This window comes from Mirounga leonina, unplaced genomic scaffold (assembly GCF_011800145.1).
Source record: "Mirounga leonina isolate KUSES-001 unplaced genomic scaffold, KU_Mleo_1.0 Mir_115, whole genome shotgun sequence".
In the NCBI taxonomy this organism is placed as follows: domain Eukaryota; kingdom Metazoa; phylum Chordata; class Mammalia; order Carnivora; family Phocidae; genus Mirounga; species Mirounga leonina.
The window spans coordinates 71,658,273-71,672,229 of record NW_023270268.1 but is presented as its reverse complement, the minus strand read 5'-3'; the positions used below and the strand labels follow the sequence as shown (position 1 = coordinate 71,672,229).

Below are 13,957 nucleotides of genomic sequence, written 5' to 3'. Positions count from 1 at the left end.
AAATTGACTCCAGGTCTAAAACACATGCTCTTCACTTTTCAGAACTACAGGGAACCCCGTTCTTATACCACTTGTCTGTGGATGGTATTTAAAATTTACATTTCTAACCCTGACTTTCCACCCAAATTAATGCCATACTTCAGGTAAGCTACAGGACATTTCTAAATATATCCAAAATATCTATTTGCCCCATCCCACCAAAAAACAGCTCCCTTTCCTAACTTCTCTGATTCTGTTCATGTGTGACCCTAAGTGCCCAGACCCATTATACTGGCAATATATTTGAATCCTCCCTTTTCCTTGTGCCTTACGGTCAATCAATATGGGTCCATTTTTTTCCCTTGATATGTTATATCCAGACCTTCCAGACCTTTCCTGAGGTCATATATGGTCCTGAAAATATAATAGTTTCTCAGTGTTCTTTAATTGATCCTCTTGTCTTCTCTATGGCCTCATTCAGGAAGAGTGGTAATTCCCTTGATTAACTCTATCAACTTGCTCACTCATCTTCCTTGAAACTCTCCCTCTGTGGCTTCTTGGACTCCAACCACTTCCCTGATTCTCTAATCCCTCCAATTCCGTGTTTCTGACTCCACCAACTTCAGTGAGGGACTCTCCTTCATCCCCAAAAAGCACTTTGACTTGATCTTCTTCATACTACACATCTCTGGCCATCTCTCCCTCTTCGGGATCACCTATGATCTATATGCTAATGACTCCCAAATCCACCCTCCAGCACCAGTCCTAAAGCCAGCTCAAGTTCAAGTTCAATATGCTAAAACCTAACCCATTGTCTTCCACAACTCTGCAGGGAATGAGGGAGCAAGTGAGAAGGGGGGACAAGGGGAGAGAGAGAGGTAGGAATAGAGAGAGAAAGAAATAGAGAGAGCCCAAACATGCATTCTTCCCATTCTACATTTTTTTAAAGATTTACTTTAGAGAAAGAAAGAGAGAGAGCGAGCGTGCGCAAGCAGGTGGAAGGGCAGAGGGAAAGAGAGAGAATCTCAAGCAGACTACCCACTGAGCACAGAGACTGATGTGGGACTCCAACTCACGACCCTGAGATCATGACCTGAGCTGAAATCAAGGGCCTGACTCTCAACTGACTGAGCCACCCAGGTGCCCCCCCTTTCTAGATTGGTAAAAAGCAACTCTTAGTTTCTCAAGCAACAAATGGCCATCCTTGTTGGTTTTTCTGTCTCAACCTCTAAGTAATCAGCAAAACCTTGGAATTATATCTTACAAATTTCTCTATGGTTTCTCCTCTTCTTTTCAATCAAACTCCTATTACTCTAATTAGGATCTGAAGCAGCGATGACTTAAGCAACTATAGTAACCTCCAAACTGAGCTTCCTTCCTAATCCTCAAAATTCATCCTCCACCTGGCCATTACAATGATGTTTTTAAAGGAAAAATCTACCCATGTCACTGTTCTAACTGAACCTTTCAATGCTATCTAATGCTGTAGAGCCTTACTAACCAAAATGCATCACCTGGAACCTTGTTAGAAATGCAGAAACTGGGACCTTACTCCAAGTCTAATGAATCAGATCTGCATCTTAACAAGATCTTCAGGTGATTCATATATTCATTCATGTTTGAGAAGCACTGATCTAAAGAACAAAGTACTATTATTATATCTTCACCCATAGGCTCTTCACAACCTTCACAAACTGGTGCTCATCTATCTTCCCAATTTCAACTTGAGCCCCCTCCCCTTCACACCACTTTTCCTGCCTCAGGACCTCTGTACAGTCATTCTTTGCCCAGAATACCCTTTCCTACTTTATCTGGCAATATCTGCCTCATCTCTTAAGAGTTAGACTAACTGTCACATCTTCTTACCACCTGTCAAGACCAGAAGTTTTATTTCAAGAGAATAAAAAAGAATAAGCAAGGTTAGAACACAGTATCCATACTAGACATAAGTATTTTTCATGAATTTTTTTTTCAATTTTATGTGTATAGATGCATACTGATCATGGTCTACAACACATTTCTTACTACAAATAAAAAACAAAAAAAAAATGTCTTCATTAAGTTCAGAGGTTTTGTCAGAAGAGCCTCAGAGTTTTGCCATATGTGCATACCTCTTTATAAAACGGATTGAATTTTATAAAAGTAAATTTTTGCATGTCTGTTTCTCCATCAGACCATGAGTTCCTCCAGGGTGGGAGCCATAACTTTTCCATTTTTGAAAATCCAAATCCTAATACAATCAATGTTTATTGAATGAATGAATGAATGAATGAATAACAGCATTAATGAATTAAGTCCACTATTGTTCAGGAGAAGATCAATAGTTTCTGGTGTTGAGGCAAGCAGTAACAGAGGGACAAGAGTCACACCTTCGGGAGGTGGTCCAGGGTCCAAGAAATGGCTGTGGGCTCCAGCTAAACTGACTTCAATTTTGAATCCCTACTTTGTCCCTTATGACTGTGTCACCTTGAACAACTTATCTAACCTCACAGAGGCTCAACTTTCTCCTCTGAAAAAAGGGTATGTTATATATTTAATTTTCTAAGTGGTAAGATAAGTGAGATAACATTGCATGAAGTACTTAACACATTCTCTAGAACATAGTAAGTGCCCTGTAATTCTGTATTGGTATAAGAATTAAATATAATAATACTTACCACAGATCTGTGACATTGTAGGCATTCATGAACAGTAATTATTGTAGCTAGGCAATTTATTGGGATTTTTAATATGACAATAACCTACCAAAAAATAATTAATAAAATAATCTCATAATAATGTCAGTATGGTACAAAAACAGACACAGAGATCAATGGAACAGAATAGAGAGCCCAGAAATGGACCCTCAACTCTATGGTCAACTAATCTTCGACAAAGCAGGAAAGAATGTCCAATGGAAAACAGTCTCTTCAACAAATGGTGTTGGGAAACTTGGACAGCCACATGCAGAAAAATGAAACTGGACCATTTTTTTACACCACACACAAAAATAGACTCAAAATGGTTGAAAGACCTAAATATGAGACAGGAGTCCATCAAAATCCTAAAGGAGCACACAGGCAGCAACCTCTTCGACCTCAGCCACAGCAACTACTTCCTAGAAACATTGCCAAAGGCAAGGGAAGCAAGGGCAAAAATGAACTATTGGGATTTCATCAAGATAAAAAGCTTTTGACAGCAAAAGAAACAGTCCACAAAACCAAAAGACAACTGACAGAATGGGAGAAGATATTTGCAAATGACATATCAGATAAAGGGCTAGTAACCAAAATCTATAAAGAACTTCTCAAACTCAACACCCAAAGAACAAATGATCCAATCAAGAAGTAGGCAGAAGACATGAACAGACATTTTTCCAAAGAAGATATCCAAATGGCCAACAGACACATGAAAAAGTGCTCAACATCACTCGGCATCAGGGAAATCCAAATCAAACCTCAATGAGATACCACCTCACACCAGTCAGAATGGCTAAAATTAACAAGTCAGGAAACAACAGATGTTGGAGGGGATGCAGAGAAAGGGGAACCCTCCTACACTGTTGGTGGGAATGCAAGCTGGTGCAGCCACTCTGGAAAACATACGGAGGTTCCTCAAAAAGTTGAAAATAGAGCTACCCTATGACCCAGCAATTGCACTACTGGGTATTTACCCCAAAGATACAAATGTAGGGATCCGAAGGGGTACATGCACCCCGATGTGTATAGCAGCAATGTCCACAATAGCCAAATTACGGAAAGAGCCAAGATGTCCATCAACAGATGAATGGATAAAGAAGATGTGGTATATATATATATATATATATATATATATATATATATACACATACATATATATATACACACACACACACACACACACAATGGAATATTATGCAGTCATCAAAAGAAATGAAATCTTGCCATTTGCAACAATGTGGATGGAACTGGAGGGTATTATGCTGAGTGAAATAAGTCAATCAAAGAAAGACATGTATCATATGATCTTACTGATATGAGGAATTCTTAATCTCAGGAAACAAACTGAGGGTTGCTGAAGTGGTGGGGGGTGGGAGGGATGGGGTGGCTGGGTGATAGACATTGGGGAGGGTATGTGCTATGATGAGCACAGTGAATTATGTAAGACTGTTGAATCACAGACCTGTACCTCTGAAACAAATAATACATTATATGTTAAAAAAAAAATAGAGAAGAAGATAGCAGGAAGGGAAAAATGAAGGGGGGAATCGGAGGGGGAGACGAACCATGAGAGACTATGGACTCTGAGAAACAAACTGAGGGTTCGAGAGTGGAGGGGAGTGGGGGGATGGGTTAGCCTGGTGATAGGTATTAAAGAGGGCACATACTGAATGGAGCACTGGGTGTTATACGCAAACAATGAATCATGGAACACTACATCAAAAACTAATGATGTAATGTATGGTGATTAACATAATAAAATTAAAAATGTGAAAAATAAATAATCTTATTTACATAACTATAAATATATGAATATGTGTTTATATAAATTTATATAAATATTTATGCAAAGAATTAATAAAACAATTTCTTATTTTAACTTGGGATTAAAAATGAGACTCCCCATTCCCCACAGGAGAGTATCTTATTTTATTTCCTTTTTCTATAGCACATATCACTTTTAACTATTATATAATCCTTAATTGTATGTTTATTATTTAGCATCTGTTTCCTCAACCAGAATATAGGCTGCATGAAGGCAGAAATACTGTCTGCTTTGGTTACCAAGCACCTACATTAGTACCTGACAGAGGGAGAGTCAGCACTGAAAAAGTATTTGTTGAATAAATGGATTACCAGCTAAGCCTTTATGTCTTTCAAATATGGATTTGCCTTGGTCTGAGGGGGAGTTAAGAGTCTTTTCTGGTGAAAAAGAAAAGAGACAGATGGGACTGGCCACCCCCAAGCCAACCCTAAACAGGCCTTTGTTTTAAAAATCCTAGGCCTGTAAAATTAACAAGTCAGGAAATGACAGATGTTGGTGAGGATGTGGAGAAAGGGGAACCCTCCTACACTGTTGGTGGGAACGCAAGCTGGTGCAGCCACTCTGGCAAATAGTATGGAGATCCTCAAAAAGTTGAAAATAGAGCTACACTATGACCCAGCAATTGCACTACTGGGTATTTACCCCAAATATACAAATGTAGTGATCCAAAGGGGTATGTGCACCCCAATGTTTATAGCAGCAATGTCCACAAGAGCCAAACTATGGAAAGAGCCAAGATGGCCATCAACAGATGAATGGATAAAGAAGATGTGGTATACACACACACACACACACACACAAAATGGAATATAATGGAATATTACACAGCCATCAAAAAAACCCAAAACAAAATAAAACAAAATCTTGCCATTTGCAATGACGTGGATGGAACTTGAGGGTATTATGCTAAGTGAAATAAGTCATTCAGAGAAAAACAAGTATCATATGATCTCACTGATATGAGGAATTCTTTTTTTTTTTGAACTCCAAGTACAAACTTTATTTCTATTACAAGTATGTTAATAATAATAATAGTAGTAGTAGTAGTAAAATAAAAAGAGGGGATGGGGGCTCTGATACTTGGTTTTCAGGGCAAGCCATGGAGCTTAGGCCTCAGTCCTGATCCAGGCAGAGCTCAGCATGGCTCTGGTGGCAACAGGGAGCCCCCAGCCTTCTCCATCAGAAGACAGTAAAGACAAAGGAGCCATGCTCCCCACCAGAAACAGAAGGCAGTTACACCAAATGCCAAAGAAGCAGATTTAAACAAAGCCTCTAGTGCACTCACCTCTAGCTCAACTCATCTCCGAAGCCTTGTTCCTAACATATATTGCAACTGGCCTGAACACTTCACCAGAGTGCCTCCATACACACAAGAGGCCCAAATTCTGGAGTGGGGAGGGACAGTACACAGGAGAGGGTACCTAAAAGTTCCCAAAGTGAGGCCCCAGCAGAGAAGAGAATCACTTCACTGATGAGTATCAGGTTTCCAGAACCCTCTCTCATCTCTCCACCAGGACTACACAGCACCAAGAAGCAGTGGCAATAGTATGTCAAAAGATGGAGCCCTGGTGGGCTGAGAGGCCATAACTTGTATTTCTGCGCAGCGAAAAGGCAGTAGCTAAAGATGAAACATTTCTCAACAGCCTCCCTGCTAACCCTCCCCCAAACCCTCAAACTCCCACAGCACAATCTCAAAAGACACAAAATGGCTATAACCTACAAAAAGTTAAAATCTGTAAAATCTCCCCTGCCCACAGAGCCCGGGAGATGGGGCCTGAACCACAGCAAGTGCTGCTGTGCAGAAAAGATGGAACCACTGCGCAGGTTCTCTGTAACACCATTACTCCTCCTCCTCTTCCTCCTCTGCATCCCCAGCTCCCTGTTGCTTGGGGGGTTTTGCCTTTGCAGTTCTGTTTCGGTAGTTGGCAGCTGTGGAGGTGACCCGTGAGTTCCTGCCACCTTCACTCCTACCACTTACTCTGTACCTCCCTGAAGGCCCATGGGGGAAGGTGGGTACAAGATTTTCTGGGTAGAGATTTCACACTGGGTGAATCACTGGAACGTGTCCAGTGGCCATGGCTGTGTTATGGCTGTTTTGATTGCGTGCCCGGCCATCCTGGCTGTCTAAGTTTTTGAGCTTCAATACGCGAGGAGGGCTAGGCTGGCACCCAGGTCTGGGGCCTGATGTGGATGTTGACAATCGGTTACAAGTTGCTGTCATATTGTTAATGGGTCTCCTGGGTCGGGGGGAAGAGGGTAGGTGGGTCCTTTAGCCGTTTCCTGCTTGATATCATCCATATAACCAGAAGACAAGTCTCCCTGGTGTCTGACACGCCTCTTGGGCAGCTCTGGTGAGGTCTCTGGAGGCTGGAAATCCTGTCTAGGAATCCCCTCTGTCACATGTTGTTTGCTGTGGCTGGGCGTTGGTCACACTGGTCCTGGTGATGGAACAGCACCTCCTCCTCCAGCTGTACCCCACAGAATTCACATGGGATGATGATGTCATCCTCCATGGGGGGTGAATTGCTCAGGCCCATCAAAGAGTCTAACTGGTTACTCGCAGCCTGCTGCAAAAACTTTTGGAAGATGACAGGGTCCTCCACCCCTTTGGGGGAAGTACTGCCCATACTGAGTGAAGGTAAGGCACAGGAAGGATTACAGATTGTCTGATGGTCTATCAGCACTTCCTCTGGGTAGAGCTCCTCACAAAATTCACAAGGCAACATGGTTCGGTCAGCTGTACCGTTCATGTCATTCAGAGCATTGGAACCTTCAAGGGACTGGTCTATACCACATACAGCCCTCCAGAAGTCCTGCTCTGCCACACTGCAGGCCTGCCCTTCATTTTGCAGACTTAGGGCCAACATGAAGTCCAAATTTGCACTGTCTTCACCACCCTCTTTTGGGGGCTATCAGGTTCTATTCCTTTCCTGCCTTTCTTGTTCTTCCAATAGATTACTCTGAATTGGAAACTGGGCTGTCATGTTCCTTTGGTTGGTAGTTCTACTATGGAAAGGATCTGATTCAAAGGCTCTCAGGGGTCTTTGGGGTAGCCTCATAGGTGGGTCCAGAGCCTCAATTTGCCTGAGGAGCTGGGATGCAATCCAGACGCCATCTTGACCCCAGGACTCATCATATGCATTAGGAGGCATGGCAACCTCATCTCTCTTTTCCTCCCCATCTCTTCCACAAACTTCAGAATGAGTCTTCAGATCTTTCATCAGGACATTGCACCCACAATTGCCACATAACTCCATCCAGGCACCACAGTAATCTTCATGGTCCTTCAGTTTGAGAACAGAAAGCTCCAAATCACAGTGCTGGCAAAGGGCGAGCCGTAGAGGACATTCAGTCTCCTCATGCTTCTTTAACTGCCTCTTCTCCAACTTCTTATTACATTTGCAGGTCACCTGACAATGTTCTGTAGCCATGTGACTCTCCATGTCAGATTTGGGAAATGGTTCCTTGCGGATAGGACACATACCAATGTTCCTTTGGCAGTGGATCTCATGGATGGTAAAATTAAACACAGGAATTTCTTTTTTGCAACTGTCACACAGTTGAGTGTCCTGGTCATCTAGAAATTCAGCCATCTTTAGTTCTTCCTGAAAACCGGGACGACAGCAAGGACCTGCAGCTGACCCGCTAGCTGCAGACACAGAGCCTCCTCAGTCAGCCCCTACACTGAACACCCTGATATGAGGAATTCTTAATCTCAGGAAACAAACTGAGGGTTGCTGAAGTGGTGGGGGGTGGGAGGGATGGGGTGGCTGGGTGATAGACATTGGGGAGGGTATGTGCTATGGTGAGTGCTGTGAATTGTGTAAGACTGTTGAATCACAGACCTGTACCTCTGAAACAAATAATACATTATGTGTTTAAAAAAAAAAAGAAGATAGCAGGAAGGGAAAAATGAAGGGGGGGAATTAGAGGGAGAGATGAACCATGAGAGACTATGGACTCTGAGAAACAAACTGAGGGTTTTAGAGGGGAGGGGGGTGGGGGGATGGGTTAGCCCGGTGATGGGTATTAAGGAGGGCATGTACTGAATGGAGCACTGGGTGTTATACACACACAATGAATCATGGAACACTACATCAAAAACTAATGATGTAATGAATGGTGACTAACATAACATAATAAAATAAAATTTAAAAATAAAAAATAAAAATCCTAGGCCTATAGATATCATGCTAGAGTGTTTCAGAAGGGAAAACACAAAGTCTGTGGAATTCCATGGTTGAGGAGGAAAAGTGGCCTCATTCACATAAGGTCCGATTCCCTAAATTGAGAGTAGAGATGGAGTTCTAAATTCTAAGAATGGCAGTCATGAACCTAATGCACCTGAGGTGGTAGGACTTCGGAAGCTAATAGCCCCAGAATTTACTAAAGGCAATGCTGTCTGTCCAGCAGAGGACATCCAAAAATGAACAACTGTTTCCCCTGAGGCTTGTTAGCATGAGGAAAAAAGGCTTTCCTTTCAGAAAAGGAAAATTTTGCTTCACATTTAATTTAATGCCACACAGAGAAGATAGACAAAATGAAATGTCTTAAGAAAAGAGGTGCAGGGGAGCCTGGGTGGTTCAGTCAGTTAAGCATCTGCCTTTGGCTCAGGTAATGATCTCAGGGTTCTGGGATCAAGCCCCGAGTTGGACTATTTGCTCAGCAGGGAATCTGCTTCTCCCTCTACCTCTACCTGCCCCTCCCCCTGCTTGTGCACACTCTTTCTCTCTTTCTCTCAAATAAATAAATAAAATCTTAAAAAAAAAAGAAAAAAGAAAAAGAAAAGAGGCCCAAACCATTTAAACTAGGAACAGTAAAGGAAGTAGAGATATTTAACTTGGTCTAGAGGAATTCCCAGAGGACTCTACAAACACAGAGATGTAGCTACACAGACATAGACATAGACTGTGAGGCAGGCATGGAGACAAATGTGGAGCTAGATGCTGATCTAGATGTGGGTGTAGATGCAGATGCATACATTCTCTCATGGAGAAGGGCAATAGATTTGGCCTATGTCCCTCCTTAGGTCAAACAGAAATTAATGAATAAAAACTACAGAAAAAATTTTATCAACCTTAAAAATGTTTCTAATATTAACATGGTCCAGAAATGGAATGAGGTCATTTAGGGGTTGATCTCTAATACTTAAAGTGTTCAGATAGAAACTGAACTACTGTTTAGGTTGAAGGTTATAAAGAGAACATGAGCATTATTTCAGTTTATCTAGATGTCTGTCAAGAAATGTAAAGGGCCGGGGCGCCTGGGTGGCTCAGTTGGTTAAGCAACTGCCTTCAGCTCAGATCATGATCCTGGAGTCTCAGGATCGAGTCCCGCATCGGGCTCCCTGCTCAGCAGGGAGTCTGCTTCTCCCTATGACCCTCCCCCATCTCATGCTCTCTATCTCATTCTCTCTCTATCTCATTCTCTCTCAAATAAATAAAATCTTAAAAAAAAAAAAAAAGAAATGTAAAGGGCCTACATGCAAGAAAAGTTAGCCTGCCACAGTTTCATGGATGGATATTAAATAAGAAATGCCTTTTTAAGCTCTTTTATCTCTGTGGTAAGGGTCTCACTGATGTCTTCTATTCTTTTCTCAAACCCAGTGAGTATCCTTATGATTGCTGCTTTAAATTCTCCATCAGTCATGTTACTTCCATCTGTTTCACTTAGATCTCTGGCTGTATGGAAGTGCTGAATCACTGGATTGTACACCTGAAACTAATGTTACACTGTATGTTAACTAACTGGAATGTAAATAAAAACTTTAAAAAAAAGGGGGTGCCTGGGGGGCTCAGTCAGTTAAGTTTTGTCTTCGGCTCAGTCATGATCCCAGGATCCTGGGATTGAGCCCCACATTGGGCTCTGAGCTCAGCAGGGAGTTTGCTTCTCCCTCTGCCTGCTGCTCCCTCTGCTTATGCTCTCTCTGTCAGATAAATAAATAAAATCTTTAAAAAAAAAAAAAGCTTAAAAAATGCCAATTAAGATGAAGATTCCTTAAAAAACTTAAAAATAGAAATACCATATGACCCAGTAATTCCACTACTGAGTATCTACCCAAGGAAAACAAAAACACTAATTTGAAAATATATATGCACCCTTATGTTTACTGCAGTATTATTTACAATAGCCAAGATATATAAGCAGCTTAAGTGTCCCATCGATAGATGAATGGATAAAGATGTGGAATGGAATATTACTCAGCTGTAAAAAGGAATGAGATCTCACCATTTGCAACAATATGGATGGACCTAGAGAGCAGTATGCTAAGTGAAATAAGTCACACAGAGAAAGAAAAATACCATATTATTTCACTTATATGTGTAATCTAAAAAGTAAAACAAGGGGCACCTGGGTGATCAATCCAGGGTGGATGGAGCCCCACATTGGGCTCCCTGCTTGGCGGGAAGCCTGCTTCTCCCTCTACTGCTCCCCCTGCTTGTGTTCCCTCTCTCGCTGTCTCTCTCTGTCAAATAAATAAATAAAATCTTTAAAAAATAAAATAAAATAAAAAGTAAAACAAATGAACAAACAAACCAACAAACCAAAACAGAAGCAAGACTCATAAATACAGAGAACAAACTGGTGGCTGCCTAACGGGAGAAGAGATGGGGTTGGGTGAAATAGGTGAAGGGGATTAAGAAGTACAAACTTATAAAATAAATAAGTCATAAGGATGAAAAATATAGCATTGGGAATATAGTCAGTAGGATTGTAATAACATGTATGGTGACAGATGGTTAACTACACTTATGTATACTTGGTGATGTAGAATTGTCAAATCATTATACTGTACACCTGAAACTAATGTAACACCTTATGTGAACTATACTTCAGTCAAAAATTTTTTAAATAAAAAAGAAATGCCTACTAATGGTAATAATACAGAAAAATAAGCAAGCTCACAGATGCTCTGAAGTTCTGCTCAACTTCAGTTCTTAAGCAAACCTATTTAATGTTGTATACCTTGAACACATTTAAATATTGACTAAGATGTTAGAAAAATATAAAGCTCCATTACTGGTACTCCATTAATAACAAACTGGAGTAATTTCACTGTTTGTATTATATATTTTAAAAAGGAGCCTGTCCTTTTATATACATATATATATATATATATATACACACACACACACACACACACATACTGAATGAATGAATGAGTGAATGAATATAACAAAACTGTAGTCATTCCTCAATTTCAAAAGTGGTTAAAAATTTTGTATATATATATGAAAATCTTGTCTGAACATCTATACTGCAAAACAAAACTGAGAAATTAAAATATTATTTAAAGTAATTCAACCAAGTTATTGCTTTTGGCAGACAATATAGCTCATAAAAATGAGTTACACCTCAAACTGAAAGCCTTTTATTAATTCCTCCTGGTCAAGTATAAATAGAAAAACACATGTCCTGCCTAAGGCTTGCCACTTACAATAGGAAAACCAGGTTAAAGAGATGGCAAGCCAGAAGATGGAAAGTGACCCTGTTCTGATACACAGGTGAGGCGGCACAGTCCTCACACTAACACGGACAATGATCTCGATGACGGTAATGGTGATGATGACAATGATGGTAAGAGCAGCATTTGTCAAGCATTTGCTATGTGCCAGACACTGTTCTAAGTGCTTGCCATATACTAACTCCTTTAATCCTTGTAACCACCTTACTGCTACCCCACTTTACAGATGAGAAATTCCAAGGCTTAAACAATTAGAGTAAGCATTTGAATTTACAAATGTCACACAATTAAGAAAAGTAAAAGCTGAGATTTAATCCTAGGTACTGTGATCCTAGATGCTGACATTTATTTCTATTAAAGAAAAACCAAAATATTCTGTTTGAATACCACTAGACCAAACACTCATAGTCACATAACCAAAACTTAAAACTGTCCTGACTTACCTGAAATGCTGACTCTGACCTGAAACAAAACTTAAGCCTTCGACCTTAGTTTCCTAGATAATCAACTATAAGCATATGCATTATGCAATGAAAAGGAGTGAGTTTCTAGTAACCAATCACAAGAGAAAACAATGTACTTACTCCTTCCTGCTTCATCAACTGAACAGTAACTACTGAAAGCTCTGCTCTAACCACTTTCTGTTTGAAATCTCCCTGTTCGCAGTTAGCTTCTCACTCTATAAAATATTCATATCAAGTAAAGCTCTCTGAATTTTCTTTTGACATTTCTAACTATATAAAAATATTTTAAGACATTCCAAGAAGAAAGTGTACCTTATATGGTAATAAGCATAAAGTGATGAAACAGGACCTGTCAGGACTTTGCAAAAATGGGGGATGCTCACTTTTCTTATTGGCGAAATCTATATTGGTTTGGACCCAATAACAAGGTTATTTTTTTTTTACCAAAAGGACAAAAACAGCACTCTTCTGATTGTCTCAGAAGGATAGACAACACAGAAATAAACCAAAATAAAACATCAGGTGTCCAGAACAAAGAGTACTTGGATAAGAGAGAGGGAAAGAAGGAAAGAGAGAAGGTGAAAAAGAAGGAAAGACATGCACTACCATGTGAGTCAACAAATAGAGCAGGCAGCCAACATTTTGCAAAACATTTTTAGAGAAAATGAAAGCCACCTTGGTAATACTACTGATAAAATTTTGAATTCAAAGAAATTTGAGATAAATAGGAAATAGTATTCTATGTGGCTGCTGTCATAAATTACCACAAACTTGTGGCTTAACAATAGCAAGTTTCCTGTGGCTGCTGTCATAAATTACCACAAACTTGGTGGCTTAACAATAGCAATTTATTCCCTGCAATTCTGGAGGTCAGAAGTCTGAAATCAGTATCACTGGACCAAAAACAAGGCATTGGCATGGCTGCATTCCCTCCAGAGATTCTGGTGAAAAATCCATTCCTTACTTCTTCCAGCTTCTTGTGGCTGCCAGCATTTCTTGACTTGTGACTACATCACTCTGATCTTCTAAGGCCAGTGTTGTGAATCTTGCTCTGCTCTGTCTTCACATTGCCTTCCTTCTCTGTGTGTATAAAACTTCCTCTCCCTCCCTCTTATAAAGATACCTATGATGGCATATAGGCCCCACATGGATAAACCTGGATAATCGCTCTATCTTGATTCTTAATCACATCTGCAAAGGCCTTTTTTCCAGATAAGGTAGTATTTAACAGGTTCCAGAGATTAGAACCTGCTATCTTTGGGAGCCATATTTCAGCCTACTACGAGGATGAAGTGCTCTAATGAAAGGAAATAGCTGGGGCACCTGGGTGGCTCAGTTGGTTAAGCGACTGCCTTCGGCTCAGGTCATGATCCTGGAGTCCCGGGATCGAGTCCCGCATCGGGCTCTCTGCTCGGCGGGGAGTCTGCTTCTCCCTCTGACCCTCCCCCCTCTCATGTGCTCTCTCTCTATCTCATTCTCTCTCAAATAAATAAATAAAATCTTTAAAAAAAAAAAAGAAAGGAAATAGCTGGCCCCAGCATAGACT

The 13,957-nt window shown here is 40.7% G+C and overlaps 1 pseudogene; it reads right to left on the bottom strand.

Annotated features, from left to right (window-relative positions):
- Positions 1–5,452: 5,452 nt before the first annotated feature.
- On the bottom strand, positions 5,453–8,139 carry LOC118006815 (annotated as a pseudogene).
- Between the last annotated feature and the right edge of the window lie 5,818 nt (positions 8,140–13,957).